General features: G+C 37.5%; 1 long non-coding RNA gene across 3 annotated transcripts in view; it reads left to right on the forward strand.

Annotated features, from left to right (window-relative positions):
* Positions 1–367: 367 nt before the first annotated feature.
* The window catches only part of LOC131491832 (uncharacterized), a 37,206-nt gene continuing 21,654 nt past the window's right edge, over positions 368–15,919 (forward strand). Inside the window, exons 1-3 of one of the 3 annotated variants that reach the window (XR_009251673.1) lie at positions 638–815; positions 1,410–1,508; positions 14,734–15,286. This is a non-coding gene — a long non-coding RNA (uncharacterized LOC131491832). Of the gene's footprint in view, positions 589–637; positions 816–1,409; positions 1,509–14,733; positions 15,287–15,919 lie in introns of those variants that run through there. The other 2 variants (XR_009251674.1, XR_009251672.1) reach the window with 2 other exon arrangements.

A 15,919-nucleotide genomic window follows, 5' to 3' on the forward strand; every position in this document is an offset into this window, starting at 1 on the left:
TAGAGTAGAATGGCCAACTGCCTCTGAAACGCGAAGTTCCTTCCCCCGTACATCCCGCCTGACTGGGATTCGGTTCCCCACTCCTGGCCTTCCCACCATCTGGGTATCTGTCCTCCACCATTTCTTTGAACCTCTCTAGCTCTAACACTAAGCTATGTCCCTCCAAATGTTTTCCACCCTCCCTCCTCCTCACGCTCCCCACCAGCACCACCCAAACCCCCGCTCCTTCTGATTGTAGGAGCTCGCCCTTCATTGCTTAACCCTCCCGCGCGCGCGCACGCGCACAACACACACACACACACACACACACACACACACACACACACACACACACGTCACTCTCTTACCCTTAGCCAGCGGGCTCCGCTGTGGTGAGGGCGCCTCAGAGACTGCACTGGCGCCGACTCGAAGGCCCCAGAGCCTCTCTTTGGCAAGACGGAGCTTCCCTCCGGGGCTCTGCGGGGCCCCGGGCTCGCGGAGGCTCCACGTGAGCGTCTCCCCCCACGCCGAGAGCGCGCACGCCTGCCCGCCAGCGCCTTCGCGGAGGGATCTGGGAGTGAAGCGCCGGGACGGGCGCGGGTCGCACAGGTGCTTGGGCCGGACGCGAAACGGCTTTCAGTGGTTAGAAAGAGTAAGGGAGAAAGAGAAAAGGGAGGGTGCGAGAACTGGAGCGGAAGGAGAGGGAGGGGTATCATCAAGACGGTCCGAGCGCGGCGAGGGGGTAGGACGGCCGCTCAGCTCCGCGACAGGGGTTTTCCCTTGGTAACGGACCAAACGACGGAGTCAAGCAGCCGTGGGCTGTATGGTGGTGAGGGGTAAGGAATAACGATAAAAAATAGAAAAGGCGCCGCTAGACTGCAGCATTTTCAAGCTTGGGTTGGAGCGCAGCCCAGGTCCCGCGAACTGGGAACCGGGAAGGCGGTAGTGGACGCTGCCGCGTCGCGAGACGGAAAGCGGCCGTGAGCCTCCCTGGGCCCCGCGCACCCCCGGGCCTGCCGTCGGGAAGGGCTTGCACCCCACCTCTTGCACCTCCTGTCAGGCCTCGCATACGTGATTTAGGCAACAGCGTTCAAGTAATAAGCAAATAAGCATATATATTTTTAAGTGAATATTATTATGACCTCACTTTTTCCGGAGTTGAGCTGCTTTGAATGGTCTTGAAACGGTTTAGTAGTTTTCTGAATTCTCAAGTGTCTTTTCATCAGATAGCGGACGCAGTAATTCGGTGTTGCCGCAGCCCTATCCGTCGATAAGAGGACTTTTTCGAGAGGCTGCAGCCAAGGAACGAGACTGAGAAAGTCGCTCTTAAACGTTTTCTGTCTACCGACTACTCTCTGAGATTAAGTTCTCTTTAAAGTATTTCTGAACATTTTGAGAATAATCAGCTCCTAACCTTTGTCTCCATTTAGATGGATGATGTAGCTGCCCCACTTCCTACTTGCACTCTTGTTTACTGGAAAAATGCATGGGAGATCTGTGGAGGCGGTAAAGTGAGGAGTTCTAACTCTGTAAGTAACCTTACCATTCCCTAATACATTCAATCAATAATCACTGAGCACTTCTTGTATGCCAGGCACTGTGCTAGGCAATAGAAGTAAAGGGCTCATCATCCCGAAAGAAAAAAAAAATAAATAACAAAACAGGAGGTACTGTAGGTGTTCTTAAATCTTTCCATGTTTTGTTCTAGTTATCTCCTGAGGGAGTCCTTCCTTTCCATGGCAGGGGGAGAACAATATTAACTGACTAAAACCATACCTGTTCCCCAGCCAAGCCAGTCTTTCTTGATTTGGTAAAGAGCACCAAAATTTTTTTTTTAATTTTTTTTAATGTTTATTTATTTTTGAGACAGAGAGAGACAGAGCATGAACGGGGGAGGGTCAGAGAGAGAGAGAGGGAGACACAGAATCTGAAACAGGCTCCAGGCTCTGAGCTGTCAGCACAGAGCCTGAAGCGGGGGCAAGATCATGACCTGAGCCAAAGTTGGACGCTTAACGGACTGAGCCACCCAGGCGCCCCAAAAATATTTTTTAATAAGAGAACAATTCACCATATTAGTCTACCTAGAAGAAGCTAGTGATGGTATTTTTTCTTTATTGGAGGTGAGGAGGGAGAAAGGGAGAGAGAGAAATAGTGTTCCTCTCATTATAAATCATTTAATGGAATGATTTTTGTTGTTGTCAATGACTCACGTGTGAAAACTGTTGCTACAGGTGAAATTTGAAGTTAGCAACCTGGGAAGTAAATCTTGAGTCCTTCTACCTACCAGCTTCTAAAGTAACCAAGTCTGATAAATTGCTACATGATTTTAAAGCTGTTTTAACATGTAAAAAAAAAATATATTGGTTGCCATACACTTAAGCTTTAGATAGGAACAGCAAGGCAAAATAGGTTTGGTTTTTACAAATCAAGGAATCTCTATAGATAGGAAGCTGAGAAAATGACTTTGCAGGAAGCTAAACAATAATCAAATAAAATGTTTCCCTAAGGACCCTTGAGATGAGATTGATGAGAGGAGGGAAGAGAGAAATGGGGAATGTCTCTCTTTTTGACAGAAAAAGTCCCTGAAGTAAATAGTTCTTAGAAAGGGACACTTGTCCACTGGGTCCACCGTAGAACCAGAGGTACCATCAGAAAGTGAGTCAGGGTTGTGAGGGGCCAGTCAGCTCCAAAGCAGAGTTATCTTTTATATGGAAGAGCAGAGTTAATAATTTCCATGTCTGCCCTGTATGAAGTAGATCAATCATGTAGAAACCAAAAGAGAAGGGAATTGATTTCACAGTTTCAGTTAGAAGGTAGTACCGTTACAGGAAACCAACCCCTGAACAAGGCTAAAAAAACCTAAATTTGGGTGACGAGTGTATGTAAATAAGACCAATTTTCCTTTTTCCTTTTCTTTCTTTTCCTCTTGTGCAAAGTGTTTCCATAATGTTGAAAAGGGCGTGGATAAATATTGCTGAGGGGAGTAAAATTACATAAAATCCACAGAGAAAAATTAGCAATATCGATGAAAAATTTAACGGGACATCTCTTCAATTAATTCCACCTCTAGAAACGATTCTGCAGATATATTTGCACATGTGCAAAATGGCCCATGTGTAAGAATAGTAACTGTAGTTTTGTAATGACACAAGAGGTGAGACTATTTCAATGGCTATAAATGGAGAGGGATCAATTAAATTATGAGGCTTCCCTAAAATTAATAATATATAGCTATTAAACAATGCAGCAGATCTGGCAGAAATATAGTGATTTTCAAGATACGTTGTTGAGGGGAAAAAAGGGTATAGGATAATGTGTGTAAAATAATTCAACTTAAATTTTAAAAATATTTGTGTATACATAGAATATTTCTGGAAAGACATGCAAAATGTTGTTGACTGTTGCCTCAAGGGAAGGATGTAGGTATCCGAGGGCTGTGTGGAGGGAAATTTATTTTGTACAGAACACAATTTGCTACCAGTTTTAAAAACAAGTGTTTGAACTATCTAATACAAATAAATAACTAATAAAATAAGCCAAGCACTGGTAGCAGGAAGTTTTTCTAGAACTTACCACATTCTATTTCGTAAGAATTCTGCAACTGTCAAAATTGCGTTAACAGGAAGAGAGAAAAGAAACCATCAGGATAAGTGATTCAGTTAGGCCTCATCTAAGCCTTAGTTTCCTCATTTGTAAAATGGGTACAAGGGTAACTATTTTGCAGAGTTGTCTGGATTAGACATAAAGGCTATGAATTATTATAATAGTAGTACACACACACACACACACACACACACACTCTCTCCTCTGACTCAGGCCTTCAGTTTCCCCAGTGTAATTCCCAGAAAAGATCAAGCTGGACCTGAAACAGGAAGAATTTATTTTCTCACCAGCACAGGATTTAGCACTAGTAGTAAGTCCCATCCCCTTGGATTTCATTTACTAAATGGGAAAATGGATCCCTGGATACCATGATGACCAAGACAAAACTCTGTGCTTTCAACAGTATTATGCAGTTTATACATAAGTGGATTTGCACTCAAATAATAGAGAACAAAACTAGTATTTCCCTTTGCTGTTACTCTTCTCCCCAGAGATTAATTGCTGATATCGTCGTAAAGGTGAGGGAGATCCTTTATGACTTACGGTTTTGTTTGATGCATGTTGTTTCCCCCCTTCATTAGCATCATAAAGTATACACTGGCTAAAATATCAATATGTCTTAGAGGTTTTTCGCAGGTCATAAAGATTCTTCCCTATTCTTTTAAACTGCTGCAGGTAGCCTAGTGTATGGATAAATGTGCCATTTATTTAATCATTTACCTGTTGATGGACATTGAAGTTGTTTTCAATTTTTACTAGTATAAAATGCCCAAAAGAGCATGGTTATACATATATTTGTTTCGTATATTCAAACCCATATTTTTTTCTTTCTTTCTTTTTCCTCTGAGGCTATTAATCTTGGTTATAAACATTACAAATGTCTGCCAGCTTGTTGCTTGTATTATTACTTTGTATATGGTATCATTCAACCTACAGAATTAAATTTTTTGATGGAAATAAATGTACCAACCATTATTTTAAAAAGATGTTTTTCTTACAACTTTGTTTTCTTGTTTAAGGTCTTTTACACACCCAAGATTATATGCACATGTTCTCCTATATATTCTGTTATTATTTGAAATTTACATATTTTATCAACCTGGAATTTATTTTCAGTGTATGTCAAGTTGTAGTAGGCAGTATAGTGCTCCTCCACACAAGATGTCCGTGTCCCAATCTCCAGAACCTGTGAATATGTTAGGATACAGTATGCAAAATGAAATTAAGGTTGGAGATGGAATTAAGGTGGTAATCAGCAGACCTTGCGATGATGTATTAGTTTCCTATTGCTGCTATGACAAACCACCATAAATTTAGTAACTTTAAAACAACACAAATTTCTCCTGAAAGTCAGAAGTCTTCTTCTGAAAGTCAGAAGGCCAAATGAAATAAGTTTCACTGGGCTGGAGTGAAAATGTAGGGCTGATTCTTTCTGGAGGCTCTGAGGGGAAAGTCTGATACCTTCTTTTTTTCATCTTGTAGTGGCCACTTGTATTCCTTGACATGCAGCCCTCTCTTCTACCTTCAAAGCCTGTCTCTCTAATCTCTGCTTCTGTCATCATATCTCCTTCACCATCCTGTTGTCAAATCTCTGTCACACTTATAAGGACACTTGTGATTACATTTAGGGCTCATCCGGATAATCCAGGATAATTTCCTCATTTCAAGATCCTTAATTATGTATGCAAAGTCCCTTTTTCCATATAAAGTAACAATCATAGGTTCCAGGAACTCAGGCCCAGATATTTTGGGGGACATTATTCAGTCTGCCATATATAGAGTGATTATTTTGGATTATCCAGATGGGCCCAAAGTATCACAATTCTTATAAATAAAAGAGGGAGGCAGAACAAAGAGAGCCTGAGACATAGCATTGTGAAAAAGACACAGCCTGATGTTGCTGGCTTTCAAGATAGAAGGAGGGTGTAATAAACCAAGGAATGTGGGTGACCTCTAGAGAGTGGAAAAGGCAAGAAACAATTATCCCCTAGTGCCTCCATAGCCATGTTAACACATTAATTCTAACCCAGTAAGACCCATCTTAGAAGTTTTTTTAAAAAACCTTAATTTTAGTAAGAACATTTAACATGAAATTTACCCTCTTAACAAAATTTTAAGTATACAATGCAGTATTGTTAACTATAGGTATAATGTTGTACAGCAGATCTCTAGAACTTATTCATCTTGCTTAACTGAAACTTTATGGATATTGATTAATAACTTACATTTTCAGGGTACTTGGGTGGCTTGGTTGGGTGTCCAACTTTGGCTCAGGTCATTATCTCATGGCTCATGGGTTTGAGCCCTGCATCGGGCTCTATGCTAACAGCTCAGAACCTGGAGCCTGCTTTGGATTCTGTGTCTCCCTCTGTCTCTGCCCCTCCCCACTCATGCTCTGTCTCTCAAAACTTAAAAAAAATTACAAAATTTTTTAAAAATAATAATTCACATTTTCCCCTTTCTCCAGCCCCTGGAAACCACATTACATATTTTGATTCTATGAATTTGACTTTTTTAGATACCTCATGTAAGTGAAATCATGCAATTTTTGTCTTTCTGTGACTGGTTCATTCCACTTAGCATAAGTCTTCAAGGTTCATCCATGTTGTTGCATATGACAGAATTTTCTTCTTTTTTAAGGCTTCTTTTCCATTGTATGTGTATACCACAATTTCTTTATTCATCTGTCAATGAACATTTATATTGTTTTCACATCTTGGCAATTGTGAATGGTTCTGTAATGAACATGGGAATGCTAATATTTTTTTAAGATTCTCTTTCAATTTTTTTGGATAAATATCCAGAAGTGGGATTGCTGGATCATATTTTTATTTAAAATTTTAATCTCCATTCTGTTTACCATAGTGGTTACACAATTTTGCATTCCCACCAGCAGTGCACAAGGGTTCCAATTTCTCTATATCCTCACCAACATTTGTAGGTTTTTTTGTTTTTTTTGTTTTTACAATAGCCATTCTTAAAAATGTGAAGTCATATTTTATTGTTTTTTGATTTGCATTCCCTAATAATTAGTGCTGTTGGAGCATTTTTCATATACCCGATAGCCATTTATTTATATTTCTTTTTTTGAGAAATGTCTGGTAACTCCTTAGCTCATTTTTAAATCAGGTTTTGGTTTTTTTGCTATTGAGCTGTGGGAGTTCCTTATATATTTTGGATATTAACCCCTTACCAGATATATGGTTTGCACATATTTTCTCATATTCCACAATTTCCCTTTTCACTGTGCTAATTGTTTTCATTGCTGTACAGAAGCTTTTTAGTTTGATGCAGTCCCACTTCACTGTGATGCCTTTAGCTTTGTTCTTTCTCAAGATTGTTTGACTATTCTGTGTCCTTTGGGATTCTATATGAATTTTAGGATTTTTTTTCTGTTTCTGAAAAAAAAAAGCCATAGGATTTTGATAGGGAATGCTTTGAAATGGTAGGTCACTTTGTGGACCTTTTATCCACTGTTTGGATATTTTAATAATATCAGTTCTTCCAATCCATGAACATAGGATGTCTTTCCATTAATTTATGTCTTCTTTAATGTCATTTATCAACTTTTTAAAGTAGGCTCCATGCCCAGTGTGGGGCTTAAACTAATGACCCTGAGATCAAGGGCTGTATGCTCTACTGGCTGAGCCAGCCAGGCACCCCTCATTTATTGAAGTTTTGAAGCATTCGGTATACAAGTCTTTCACCTCATTAGTTAAGTTTATTTCAAAGCATTTTGTTATGTTTAATGCTATTGCAAATGGGACTTTTATTTCTGCATAGTTCATTGTTAGTGTATAGAAACACAATTGATTTTTTATATTGACTTGGTATTATAACACTTTACTGAATTAATGTATTAGTTCTTACAGGGTTTTTTTTAAGTCTTTAGAGTTTTCTACATGTAAGATTATGCCATTCGCAGAGATAATTTTACTTCTTCCTTTCTAATTTGGTTGCCTTTTACTTTATTTTCTTGTCTAATTGCAATGGCCAGGACTTCCAGTACTACGTTGAACTGAAGTGGAAAGAATAGGCATCCCTGCTGATTTTTCAGTTTCAAGAACAGCTTTCCATTTTTCACTGTTCAGTATGATGTTAATTGCAGGCTTTTCGTATATGGTCATTATTATGTTAGGGTAATTTCTTTCAGTTCCTACTTTATTGACTGTTTTATCATGAAAGGATGTTGAATTTTGTCAAATGTTTGGTCTGTTATCTATTGAAATAATTACTGTGGATAGTGTTTTTGTTACTAATTTAATCTTTTATTGTAGGTCTGTTCAGATTATCTTCTGCTTGCGTCATTTTAGAAATTTGTGTGTTTCCAGGACTTTGCCTACTTTATTTAGGCTATCTAATTTGCTCATACAATTGCTCATAGTATCCTTTTATAATCCTTTTTATTTCTATAAGAAGAGTAGGGGTGTCTCATCTTTCATTTCTAATTCCAGCAGTTTGAATGCCATCTCTTTTGTCTTTGTTAATCAAGCTAAAGTTTTATCAATTTTGTTGCTCTTTAAGAAAATAAGCTTTTTAATTGATTTTCTATATTTTTAAATTTTGTTTTATTAATTTCCACTCTGATCTGCTGTTTACTTTCTTCTTCTTGCTTTAGGTTTATTTTGCTCTTCTTTTTCCAGTATTTTAAAGTGGAAAGTTAGGTTATTGGTTTGGGATCTTTCTTTCTTCTTGAAATGTTTCTGTGAACACTGCTTTTGCTACATCCCTTAAGTTTTGGTGTGTGTCTCCATTTTTATTCATCTCAACTTTGAGATGTTTTTGAGATTTTTAAAGTTCCCTTTTGATTTTTTCTTTGACCCATTGATTATTTAGAAGTGTGTTGTTCGATATCTTATGTTTCCGAATTTTTCAGTTTCCTGTCTGCGGTTGATTCATAATGTTGAAAAACATATCTTTATATCATTTCTATCCTTTTAATTTTTTAATGATTTCTATTCTGTATACTTTATTAAAACAATCCTTTAATTATTTCTACTATACTTTAAATTCATTGAGTTTTGTATTATGGTCTATGATCTATTCTGGAGAATAGCTCATATACACTTGGGAAGAGTATGTATTCTGTTCCTGTTTTGAGGACCATTGTATAAATGGTTGATTTATAGTGTTGCCCAAATCCTCTATTTCCTTGTTGATCTTCTGGATAGTTTAATTGTTCTATCTATTATTGGAAGTGGGGTATTGAAATATTAAACTATTATTAAGTTCTTATTATTAAACTATTATTAAGTTCTTTATTTTAATTCCAGTACAGTTAACATACAATGTTATATTAGTTTCAGGTATACAAATAGTGATTCAACAATTCTATACATTACTCAGTGCTCATCATGGTAAGTGTACTGTATTCCCCTTCACTTATTCCACCTATCCCTCCAGAACATTTTTAGTGTTTATTTGTTTTTGAGAGAGAGAGAGAGCATGAGCAGGGGAAGGGAAGAGAGAGAGGGAGACACAGAACTCAAAGTGGGCTCCAGGCCCCGCGCTGTCAGCACAGCCTGACGCAGGGCATGAATTTACGAACCATGAGATCATGACCAGAGCTGAAGTCGGATGCTCAACCGCCTGAGCCACCTAGAAGCCCCATTTAGAACCTTTTTAATGTCTGCTTTTTCTGATGTTATAGCCACTCCAGCTTATTTATTGTTGCTCTTTGCATAATGCACCGCTTTCCGTTCATTTGCTTCAAGTCTTTGTATTTTGAATCTAAAATGTGTCTCCTGTAGACAGCATAGAGTGGATCTTTAATGCACTGACAATCTCCGCCTTTTAATCAAATTATTTAATATAGTCACATTTAATGTTATTGATATATTTGGATTTATATCTGCCATTTTCTTTATGTTTTTGTATGTCTTACATCTTTTTAGTTCCTTTATTTCTTCTTTACTGCTCTCTTTTGCATTAAACTAATATTATCTGATGTACCATTTTAATTTTTAATAGTCTTTTATACTATATTTTTTCAATTTTTATTTAAATTACAGTTAACATGTAGTATAATATTAATTTCAGGTGTATAATATAGTGATTCGTCACTTCCATACAATCCCTGGTGCTCATCATATACTATATATTTTTTGAGTAAGTTTCTTACTGATTGCTCTAGGCTTACGATATACATCTTAACTTATCAGAATCAGCTTTATATTTATATTTATATTAATATTAATTTAATTCCAGTGAGATTTAGAAACATTACTGGTAAATAGCTCCATTCCCTTTCCTCCGTTTTCTGTTATTATTGATATACATATTATATCTGTACGTTACAAACCCAATGCATGATTATAATTATATAATACTATGTCTTTTAGACTAGTTAAGAGAAGAAAGGAGAGCAAGTACATATTTATAGCTTTTCTTATATTAACCTTCTTATTTATCATTTCTGATTCTCTTTATTTATTCTTGGAGAATCAAGTCACCATTTGGCGTTATTTCCTTAGCCCAATATAACTCCCCCCCATACCTTTTGTGCTGTTATTAGCAAACGTATTACATTTGTATGTATCATAGGTCCAAGAATACATTACATACATATTGATTTATACAGTTGCTTTTTAAATTGGGTAGGAGAAGAAAGGAGAAAAATGGATTTATGTTGTCTTTTTTATGACATAATTATCATTACCAGTGCTCTTTGTTTTTTAATAAGAATTTAATTACCATTGGGGGTCACTTACTTTCAGTCTGACTAACTTCCTTTAGAATTTCTTATAAGGAGGGTCTGCTAATAACAGATTCTCTTTGTTCATCTGGGAATATCTTTCATTTACTTTTGTTTTTTAAAGATAGATTGATTTGCTGAATATAGGATTCTTGGTTAACAGTTTCTTACTTTGAGCACTTCAAATATATTATCCCATCGTTTCCTGGTCTCCATTGTTTCTGCTGCAGATGTCATATTTTAATAATTTTGAGGTTCCCTTGAAAATGAGTCATTTTCTTACTCCTGTCAATTTTCTCCCTGTGTTTTGTTCTTTCAGAATTTTTTTTAAGTTTATTTATTTATTTATTTATTTAGAGAGAGAGAGAGCACGTACGAGCAGGGGAGGGGCAGAGAGAGAGGGAGAGAGATGGTGAGAGAGAGGGTGACAGTTTCCTCACTATCAATGCAGAGCTCAATGCAGGGCTCAGACTCACAAACCATGAGATCATGACCTGAGCCAAAATCAAGAATCAATGCTTAACCCACTGAGCCATCCAGGCACCCATGGTTCTTTCAGAATTTTTACTATGTTTTTATTTGTGGAACTTTGTGTTTTCCTACCTGGAGTTTGTTGAGCTACCTATATGTGTAGATTATTGTTTTTCAGTAAATTTGAGATGTTGTTCATCCATTATTTCTTCAAATATTGCTGCGCTTAATAGTGTCCATATTTCTCTGAAGCTCTGTTCATTTTTCTTCATTCGTTTCTCTCTCTGCTCTTCAGGTTGCATAATCTCTATTATCTTTATTCACATTTGCTAATTATTTCTCTTTTTAAAATTTTATTTATTTTGCGAGAGCATGAATGGGATGGGGTAGAGAGAGAGGGAGTGAGATTTCCAAGCAGGCTCGGTGCTGTCAGCTCAGAGCTTGATGCAGAGGCTTCAGCTCAGGAACCATGAGGTCATGACCTGAGCAGAGTCAAGAGTTGGACCCTCAACTGACTAAGCCGCCCAGGGCCCCACTACTAATTATTTCTTAATCACATCTACTGTTGAGCCTCTTCAGTGAAGTTTTCACTTTAGTCATTGTACTTTTCTAGTCTAGAATTTCCATTTGATTCTTTTTTATAATTTCTATCTCTTTATTGATATTCTGTATTTGCTGAACATGTTCATCATTCCTTTTTAACTCTTTAGTCATGACTCCCTTTAGTTCTTTGAACATGTTTATAATGACTACTTTGAAGACTTTGTTAAATTTGACATCTGGTTACTCTGTAGGCAGTTAGGCACTTTCTGTCGTCTGCCTTTTTTTTTCCCCCCAGGGTGCGGGTCATACTTTCCTGTTTCCTTGCATGACTAATCATTTTTGTTGGAATCTGGACATTTTAGATAATATATTTTGGCAACTCTGGGTACTGGTGCCTCCCCTCTTGTTGTTTGCTTGTTTATTTGTTTAGTAACATTATTTTAATAGAGTCTGTTTCTTGCACTGATAAGCTTCTGATATTGCTCTTCAGGGAGCATATCCTTGGGTTATATGCACAGTCACCCTGGGTTAATGGTGGTTTTTTTCAAGGTTCTCTTTGGTTGTCTCTTTTCCTGATCATACCCAGTTGTTAAACTCTAATCGCTGGGTGATTTCTTTATGGCTTTCAGTCAGTACCCTGGGGTATAAATTGCTCATCAACTAAACCAAAGAAATTCAGACTCCTTTGAAGGGATAGTTCTGGAAGGCAGTTATTAATATTTGTTCTGACCCTAGACAGTTTCCTGTAGCTATGTTCTTCCAGGTTCTCTCCTGCACACTAGCTGGCTCACAATTTACCTTATATGTCCAATGATTCTACCAATATCATCCCAATTGCCCTTCAGTACTTCTTTCACTAATAGTGAGAGTAGTTTTGGGGGGCACCTTTAGGCTTGAACTTCTCCACACTCTCTTGCAAATAAAGTCATTTCCTTTAGGAAAAGCTTTATTGCCTACTCTCCCTCCAGGAAAAGTCTTGGAGTTATGGCTATGGACCTGGAAGCGAGGACAATGGCAAGCTTCTCTCTCAATGACGTTCCCAGTTTAGGAGCTGAGTGCTCAGTGGTGGTGGTTAGGGTGGGGTGGGCAGTATCTTCTGCTTTTTGTTTTTGTTTTGTTTTGTTTTGTTTTGTTTTGTTTTGTTTTGTTTGATTCTCCCAGCATGTAGTCAACAGACTGGTGGAAAGATGATTGGGGTCCCAATATTCTCAGCAACACCACACCCAGGGTAGAGCTCCTTAGGGACTGGGTAGAAGAAAAACTCCATCTCTATGCTTGCCTATAACTTTGCCTCAGTAGCAGATCGGTGGGGGAAAGATGAGAAATACTGACTTCCTGCCCCTCCTGGGATGATAGCTTTCTAACTGGGAACTAGGGGAGATGAAACTGTGCTCTTGCCTGAGCCAGCCTAGAGTGAAGTTTCCATCTTGCTGAATTGGGAGGAAGGGGAAGCAGATTTCTCAGTTCAAATACCACAGACTGTCATGGTTCTTCACACATTTTAATAAATTCTCTTGAATATGTGTTTATTCAGATGTGTGTACTTAACCATACTGAGCAATTTTAGCTGGTTGTTTTAAAATTGTTTCCACTGGGTTTGCTGGTGACTGAGTCTACGGAGTTCCTCAGGCTGTCATGCTGAGAGTCTGAGGAATGCTACCCATCTTTATTTCCTCTTTCTGGAACATGTATTCTCTTCAGTAAGATTTACATTGGAACTTCTGCTATGCTTTACATTTCAAGCTGTCATATTTTCCGTCTCTTTATTTCTGTTATATTCTTTTCTGTGTGAGCTCTACACCCAATGCGAGGCTAGAATTCAGCTCACAACCCCGAGATCAGGAGTCACATGCTATGCCAACTGAGCCAGCCAGGCACCCCTATTTCTCTGTACATTCTGAGTTTATTTTCTTTAGTTCATAATCCATCTAACCAATTTTCTCTCCAACTCTGTCTAATATTCTGAGTTACTCTTGAATTTTCAATTTTATTTGAGTAATTTCATTTTGACTTTAATTCAGTTTTATTGAATTTAATTTTAATTTTATTTATTAAAATTTTATATTTTAAATTTTCTTTAGTACTATTTAGTTCTTTTAAAAATCTGCCTGGTATTTTAAGATAGGGTCTCATTGATTTCTTATATTTTCTCCTCCTATGGCTTTGTTTCTAATCATTTATCCAATATGTATTTCATAGTATATATCTGATCCATTCTTAAATTCTAAGGAATTTCTGTTTCTTGTTTACTAAGCTTTTTTGCCATGAATGACTTAAGTTTTATGAAATGCTCTTTCTGTATATATATTATTTTTAATCTTAAACAGGGAGGCTGTCACCTTACATTTCATGGGTTTAAATGGAGGTAACTTTGAATCAGAATATAATTTTTTTGCAACCCAATTTAAATTAATGGATAGATGGGTCATCTGGGTGGCTCAGTTGGTTGAGCTGTCCAACTGGACTCTTGATTTCAGCTCAGGTCATGATCTCAAGGTCATGGGATTGAGCCCCATGTCCGGCTCTGCACTAAGCAGTGGAGCCTGCTTAAGATTCTCTCTCTCTTCCTATCTATCTTCTCTCTCTCTCCCTCCCTCCTTCTGCACCTCTTCCCTCCTCACACACTCTAAAAAAATTTTAAAAATAAATTAATGGGTAGAGGCATTAAAAGCTGATGGCTACTAACATCCAAGAGAGATGAGACATTATGTGCCTCCTGATGAAAGAACATACCACCTCCTCTGAAGTAGCCTTGAGAAAAAAATCTATCTAGATTCAACTAATCAACTTAGAGGAAATCAGAAGACCAAGGATTATGTTAAACTACACTATGGAGATGCAGTTAATAGAATCTGGATTATATGAAACTCTCCAGGACAAACAACTGGCTTTCCTCACCAAGTAAACTGTAAGGAGAGAGAGCAGGAGAGAACACATGAAAGATGGGGAGGGAAAGGGAAAGCAAAAGAGCCAGCAAGAATGGGAGAGTGAACTCAGAGATTAAAAGAAACATGAAATACATACAAACCAATTGCTATGTGTGGAATTTAACTGGATCCTGATTCAAATAAAGAATATGTAAAAAAAAAAAAAGTGGCATTCAGGAGATATGTGAAGTTTTGAATATTCACTGCATATTTGATGTCACTAAGGAATTTTAATTTATTTTCAAATGTGTGCCAATGGCATTGTGCCTATCTTAAAAATAGTGATCTTTTAGATGTAACATTGAAATACTCATGGTTGAAATTATATAATGTATGTAAAATGCTTCAAAATAACATGTGAGGAGTATAGTATAGAAGAAACATATAGGCTATGAGATAATTCTTGAAGCCAGGTAATAGATAAAGGTTCATTACTATTCTTTGTATTCTCTTATACATTTGGAATTGACTTTGCTATTACTTACTGCTTTAACCTTGTAATCTTGATTCTTACAGGGAAGGAATTTTGCTAAAATGAGGTCAAAAAGAGCAGTTAACAAATGCATCATCACATTCCGATGTGTAGACTTTTTAAACCTGAATCATCTGTAAAGCTGAGGGCATCGTTTGAAAACACTGACAATTTCCTGTTAATTTTCCCTAAATGAAATCATCAAATGCATTTGTTTTTATTCTGAAAAAAATGTGCTTTGCTACAAAATACTTATGGAATCAAGCACACATCTCTTTTTTCGGTTCTGAAACACTTAAAATATTTCAGTGTCTGTACTTTTTCAAAAATCATTTTTTCAGGGTCCTACTGATATCACAAGCTGTTCAGTTTATGTGAGTGTTCAGTTTAAACTGCTGATTGAGGCAAAACCAACAACTTTTTATTTGTTGCTCATTAAATGTAATAAGACATGGGCACCTTGGGAATGGCACCTAAATCAATCCATAATTTATAGAAACCTACAGTCTCCTTGGGAAGACAGATTACATGACAAGATGAACAAGAGAAATGTGTAAAAATAATTGTCAAGGCAACAGAATAAATTATATATATGTATTTTTTGTCAACTCAGAATTCAGTACCCAGAATTCCTAATTCCCTCCATCGTAAGTATTTTTTAACTGTATTAAACCTTGATTCACCCCCACCTCTGCTGAGATAACAAGGGGATATAAATGGGCAAAATAGAATGGGTAAAGGGCTCTAGTAACGTTAATTAAGGCACCAACATACTATCTGTAAATATATTCTTTCCCTTCTTGAAAAACATGGACTTTTGGTTTCTGCCATGCCAGGACACTATGATCTTTATCCTGAATTGAACTGTTACAAGGAGCCAGACTCTAGTCCTAGGGAGAAGTGATTTGAAATGGAAATGGAAGCATCACTAAAATTTCAATAGGCAGAAGCATAATGGGTGTATACATTTCACAAATATATATAGTAATGCTTATGTGTCAGTCACTATGCTAACTGGACAATCAGGCAATTTAATACAGTGTGAACAGGGTGTTTGGGGAACACAAAAGGACGGACAGCCAGCCAAGTGAGGCAGATGAAAGAGGGTGGTGGTGGAGCAGTCAGGTGGAGAGACAACAAAGGGCAGAAGTAAGAGGGGGGTCCATCCTGCTTGGACCAGAAGTCTAAGAGCTGCTCTGATATGGCGGCCATTAGACACATGTGGCTGTC

The sequence above is a fragment of the Neofelis nebulosa genome, chromosome 12 (genome assembly GCF_028018385.1).
Source record: "Neofelis nebulosa isolate mNeoNeb1 chromosome 12, mNeoNeb1.pri, whole genome shotgun sequence".
Taxonomy (NCBI): Eukaryota; Metazoa; Chordata; class Mammalia; order Carnivora; family Felidae; genus Neofelis; species Neofelis nebulosa.